Genomic DNA, 6,594 nt, shown 5'->3' on the forward strand with positions numbered 1-6,594 from the left:
TTAAAATGGGAAATTTACATCAATACAATACAGTCTTCCCATATATAAGTACCTTTATTGCTCCATTTATTTTATTTTATTTTTTTAGAAATCAGGGACACCTTTTATAAGATTTATTTCTGATAAGAACAGATACTACACTTGATCTTAGCCAAAAGGCCGAGAAGCGATAAGATTTATTTCTGACTATATTTTTCTTCTTAAATTATATCAATTAAAAATATTTTCTAACACTTATATGTGATTATGTAAGAATGGCGATTGATTTTGTTTGTATACATATGTACCCAAACATCATTGCCACGTTTTCTTATTACTTCTAATGAATAGTCTTCTGGCTCTTAGTTTTTCCTTTGCAGACAATTAGATCTCTACAGGGACAATGAATCAAACAAGTTGTTTTTTGTTGGTTTTTTTTCTGCTGCTTAAGGCCACCAGTACAGTAAACAGAATCAATGATACCAGATGTAAATATATCATATCTTTTTAAAAAAAATTTATTGTCATTTCTCTGGAGAATATTTGTTCTATTTCTTTTCCTTTTTAAATACACATTATCACACTAATGATATATTTTTCTACACCTAATTTTCTATCATATATTTGGATCAACATCTATCAACTTATTTTTTATTTGCAATTTTGAACTACTTTCTCTACTTACTTTTATTTAACTTTTGGGGGGATAGTTGTTTGATTACCTTTATTTCTTTTTGTTTCCTTCTAACATTGACTATGGACTGTTTTGTTGTTGCTTTTCTCTTTCACATTATTTTTTTATTGTTGACCCTTAAATTGAGATGGTGCAATATTTTTTTAAATCCTGACCTAAGTATGTTTTTTTTTAAATTCAGTTTTAGAGAGAGAGGGAGGGAACGAGAGAGAGAGAGAAATTGGCTGCCTCCCATACATGCCCTAACCAGGAAACTAACAGACAGCCTAGGTTTGTGCTCTGACAAGGAATCTAACTGGCTACCCTTTGGTGTATGGGATGAAACTCCAACCAACTGAGAGACCCAGCCAGGGTGAGATACCACATTAAAAATCTAAGTTTACCCATTATTTTCATCTAACTTCCAAACAATTCCAGGGCTTTAGAATGTTTAACATATTACCATCCCTCTAATGTAATGAATGCTATTATTTTCTCTATTTACGCTTAGTCTTTTTCTATTTCTACTATGGATAAACACATATTGATGTGTAAACCTTAACACATTTCCATATTGACTTAAAAATTGTCTCCCCGCTGTATTTTTTTTTTCAAATTAAATGCCAATTTTTTAGAGCACTTCATTCTACCTTGTTTGTTTCTTAAATTTCTACCTTCTTTATTTACCTTGTGATTTCTATTACTCATTAAGTGTATTTTTCAATTTGTTCTTTATTCACCTCTGTTTAATTTTGTTTGTTCATTTTTTCATTCACTGATTTTATTTTTTTATCTTTAGGAAATCTATTCATGACTTTATTTTTTTAAAATATATTTTATTGATTTTTCACAGAGAGGAAGGGAGAGGGATAGAGAGTTAGAAACATCGATGAGAGAGAAACATTGACCAGCTGCCTCCTGCACACCCCCGACTGGGGATGTGCCCGCAACCCAAGTACATGCCTTTGCCTGGAATTGAACTCGGGACCCTTTAGTCTGCAGGCCGATGCTCTATCCACGGAGCCAAACCTGACAGGGCCATGACTTTATTTTTAATAGCTTCAGACATTGTCTTATTGCTTCTTGGTTTTTGAATACATTTTCAATGTCATAGTTTTTTATTTTCAAATGTATATAAATCATTACTTGATATTTCAAAATTAACAGGGTTTAGAGGATTTCTTCTTTTTTTATATATTTTATTGATTTTTTACAGAGAGGAAGGGAGAGAAATAGAGAGTTAGAAACATCGATGAGAGAGAAACATCGATCAGCTGCCTCCTGCACACCCCCCACTGGGGATGTGCCCGCAACCCAGGTACATGCCCTTTACCGGAATCGAACCCGGGACTCTTGAGTCTCTAGGCCGACGCTCTATCCACTGAGCCAAACTGGTTTCGGCAGAGAGGATTTCTTCTAAGTGTCATTATGATGAAACTTGTGTGTATAAAATACAATATATATGCATGTGCTGGATGAAGATAATCAGTGGGCATCTCAAGAACTCGGTTTTAAGGGTATTTTCTCCATAGATGATTGATATTGTCGTATACTGAGAGACTGAAGGCTACTAAGCTCAGCTCACATTAAATTAATCATGGACTTGGAATTTTCCTGATCATCCAAGGGTTGTAATTGAAACAACAAATCCAGATGAGGGAATAGCTGTATTTTGAATTCCAGGAACTGATTTTAATACATTTTCCGCTTGAATTGTAGGACAAGAAGTTCCTTGATTGCCTTATTTTGACACTGGGGACTTTTTTTTTAAATCTTACTCTTTCATAGAAGGAGCTTTTTGAGCGATGTCCTTAGGTAAAGTTTTCCTCTGCAGCTTTCCACTTTTGAAAAACCAAGACACTATTTACATTTTGAGTGGTAGTTAAAAAACAAGATTTTATTCCTTAGTATGAGCAAATACCTTCAGCTTTACCCCTCAGCTTTTCTTTTTTATTAATTTACTAGAGGCCTGGTGCATGAAATTCGTGTATGGGTAGGGTCCCTAGGCCTGGCCAGTGATCAGGGCCAATTGGGCCTTCTGGCTGCTGGCCAGGGCCTTTCTTCCCCAGCTGCCTGCTGCCAGCTTCTTGCCTGGGGCCTTCCTTTGTTCTGCAATACCCCCTGGTGGTAAGTGCGTGTTATAGCTAGTGATCGGTCTCCTGTTGAACTCCTGCAGGGACAATATGCATATTAGGCTTTTATATATAGAGATTTATTTATTTTCCACCCACAAGTCCATCATGTGTGATTTACTTTGGAAATTTTGAGCAAGATGAATATGCTTTGTTTATTACTTGATATTGAAATAACCATGACTTTAGAAAAGGACAAAGCCATATATTTATTAGAGGTGGAAACTGCTAAGAATGAGAATAAACTACACAGTAAATTAAAGTAATGCTTTCAACAAAAAATAATGATAATGACAATAATTACTCAATCCTACTGTTACTATCAATAGTATTGTTATTCCTATTATAATGACTTTTCATTATTCATTATGGCTTCTCTTTGAAATTTTGTTAAGCATTTTATATAAATTGTGTTATTTAATTCTTAAAACAATCCAATGAGTTTGGATTAAAACTAACAAACTAACTAAATTAATTAATAACAAACAAACTTAGAGGATGTTTTGACCAACGTAGACAGGAAAAAGTGGCAGAAATGAGCGTCAAATACAGGTGCGTTTGACTCTGAAGCTTGTTTTGTGTTCTTATTAATTGTGACTAGAGACTGAGCTCAAGACCCTGAGTTTATGAAAATCCAACTTGTGTTTCCCTCCTACAAGCCAATAGGGTCTTAAATGAAAATTACACATTAATCGTGGAGTTCAGTGAGTGGAGGAAAATGCAGGAATCCTGCTACATCCTCACAAATGCCACGCTCTCTGCTCTATATTATGTTTCTCTCTTTGTGACTAGGATAATGGACAAATGCCTCATGTTTTTATTCACATCTCAAGCCCAGTCTCATTGGCTTTTTCTCCTTTCCAATCTTTTCCCTAGTGATGGACCTTTTTACTACTCACATGGTATCTAATTTAATCAAAAACAAGCTATTCCTGGGACTCATAAAATAGTGTATATTTTATAGTAGAATTACCCAACTAGTTCCTTTGTTGTTTAGGATAAAATTATTTCATCTTATTCTAAAATTATATGTTATTTTTTAAATGTTCAATATTTGATCCACAGATAACTTATTAGAAGCATAGAGTGATGATCCAACATTTTGTTTTCATTTGTTTCAGTATTATTTCTTGAATAATTCACCTCTTTATTTTCTAATTTGAAATGATACGTTCATCAAATACACAATTTTTGTTTGTATTTACAACTAACTTTTAACTGAAAATGTAAAAGGAAAAAGACAGTGTTGGCATTAAAAACAATGTTATTTCACTGCTTTTTAAAAAGAAACCAGAAACACCAATCAGAAAGGATATATGCACCCATATGTTCATAGCAGCACAATTCACCATAGCTAAGATCTGGAAACAGCCTAAGTGCCCATCAGTAGATGAATGGATCAGAAAACTGTGGTACATCTACACGATGGAATACTATGCTGCTGTAAAAAAGAAGGAACTCTTACCATTTGCAACAGCATGGATGGAACTGGAGAGCATTATGCTAAGTGAAATAAGCCAGTCAATGAAGGAAAAATACCACATGATCTCACTCATTCATGGATAATAAAGACCATTAAAAACTTTTGAACAATAATAGATACAGAGTCAGAGCTGCCTCAAACTGATTGTCAAACTGCAGTGGAAAGGCCAGGGAGGGTTGGGGGGCAGGAGGGAGGTGGGTAAGAGGTCAACCGAAGGACTTGTATGCATGCATATAAGCATAACTAATGGACATAAGACACTGGGGGGTAAGGGAGGCCAGGGGATTGTCAAGGGTGGGGGGGGAGGACACATATGTAATACCCTTTGTAATACTTTTAGCAATAAAAAAAATAATAATAAAAAAATAAATAAAAAATAAAAATGTTGCAGTTAGGCAGAAGAGATTCAGGTAGGACTGAGGAAGTTCTGGGATGGTTCAGGTGACCCACAGTTTCCTTTCCTTTAAGAACATGCCAAGGCTACTTATCTTCCTACTTCATTTTTCATATGAGGTTCAGAGTTGTCAATTGCCCTTAGTGACTGAGAGGGACCTTTTATTTATTTTCTTTGAAAGAACAGTAAAACCTTGATTTTGCAGAACTCAATTTAAAGGACTTTAGATTTAATGGACACAATTTCTGGTGGTATTTCATATGTGAAAATTAACACCATTAACTTAAAAATGCTTTTAACCAAGATTTGCTTATAATTAAATTAACAGGTTATTTTTTGTTATTGATTTACTGTTAATTTTTTTATTTTTTTATTTTTTTTAAAATCTTTATTGTTCAGATTATTACATTTGTTCCTCTTTTTTCCCCCCATAACTCCCCTCCTTCCAGCTCCCACCCCACCCTCCACCCTCACTCCCCACCCACTGAGTTCATCCATAGGTGCATGATTTTTGTCCAGTCTCTTCCCGAATCTCCCATTCCCCTTTCCCCCCCAAGAATAGTCAGTCCATTCCCTTTCTATGTCCCTGATTCATTATAGTCACCAGTTCATTCTGTACATCAGGTTATTTATTCACTTGATTCTTAGATTCATTTGTTGATAGATGCATATTTGTTGTTCATAATTTGTATCTTTACCTTTTTCTTCTTCCTCTTCTTAAAGGATACCTTTCAGCATTTCATATAATACTGGTTTGGCGGTGATGAACTCCTTTAGTTTTTCCTTATCTGTGAAGCTCTTTATCTGACCTTCAATTCTGAATGATAGCTTTGCTGGATAAAGTAATCTTGGTTGTAGGTTCTTGGTATTCAGCACTTTGAATATTTCTTGCCATTCCCTTCTGGCCTGCAAAGTTTCTGTTGAGAAATCAGCTGACAGTTGTATGGGTATTCCCTTGTAGGTAATTGAGCCTCTTTCTCTTGCTGCTTTTAAGATTTTCTCTTTGTCTTTTGCTCTTGGCATTTTAATGATGATGTGTCTTGGTGTGGTCCTCTTTGGATTCCTTTTGTTTGGGGTTCTCTTCGCTTCTTGGACCTGTAAGTCCATTTCTTTCACTAGGTGGGGGAAGTTTTCTGCCATTATTTCTTGAAATAGGTTTTCAATATCTTGCTGTCTCTCATCTTCTGGGACTCCAATGACTCTGATATTAGTCCGCTTAAAGCTGTCCCAGAGGCTCCTTACGCTGTCTTCACACTTTTGGATTCTTTTTTCATTATGCTTTTCCAATTGGGTGTTTTTTGTCGAATCTTTGGTTTGATTCTTGCACTCCTCTGGTCTGCTATTGGGTATAATATTCTTTATTTCAGTCCGTGTATGCTTACTTTCTAATTTCTTTATCGTAGCATCGAGGGTCTCATTAGTTTTCGTGAGGCTCTGCACAAATTTATGGCAAGCCCTCAAAATTGCGATTCTTAGCTCCATATCCTCCATTTCTGTCATGTTTTTTTGTCTCCGCATCTTTTATGCTTTCTTGGTGCACCCCCTTGTGGTCTCTGTGCGCAGTCTTGTTCTAGCGAAGCCTTAATTGTTGTAGTTAACACTAGAGGGATTTGACCATCAGGCTGACTGGCGGTGGAAATCAGCTGTGGGAAAACTTCAGTCCTCAGGGGAGGTGCTAGTCCAGCCCTTGCCTGAGGCGGTCGGCAAATGGTTGTGCACAGGGTTTGGGCGGGGCAGGCTCAACAGGGCGGGGGGGAGGGAGCAGCTATGGCCGCTCTCAGTCCGTCCCCAGGGCTCTGCCTCTCTGTCCCAGCAATCGCTGCAAACCTCAGAGGGGCCGTAGCCATACAGTCCCGCTTCTCCCGTTTGAGTCTGGGTCCCTAGAGACTCGCCCGGATCTGTAGCCCAGAGTCTGAGATTCGCTCCTAATTGA

At 36.7% G+C, this 6,594-nt stretch overlaps 1 pseudogene; it reads right to left on the reverse strand.

The window, feature by feature from the left end:
• LOC139020268 (U2 spliceosomal RNA) lies at positions 1 to 171 on the reverse strand (annotated as a pseudogene).
• Positions 172 to 6,594: the final 6,423 nt, after the last annotated feature.

This window comes from Myotis yumanensis, unplaced genomic scaffold (assembly GCF_028538775.1).
Source record: "Myotis yumanensis isolate MYYU_CA2020_CCGP unplaced genomic scaffold, mMyoYum1.0.hap1 SCAF_11, whole genome shotgun sequence".
In the NCBI taxonomy this organism is placed as follows: Eukaryota; Metazoa; Chordata; class Mammalia; order Chiroptera; family Vespertilionidae; genus Myotis; species Myotis yumanensis.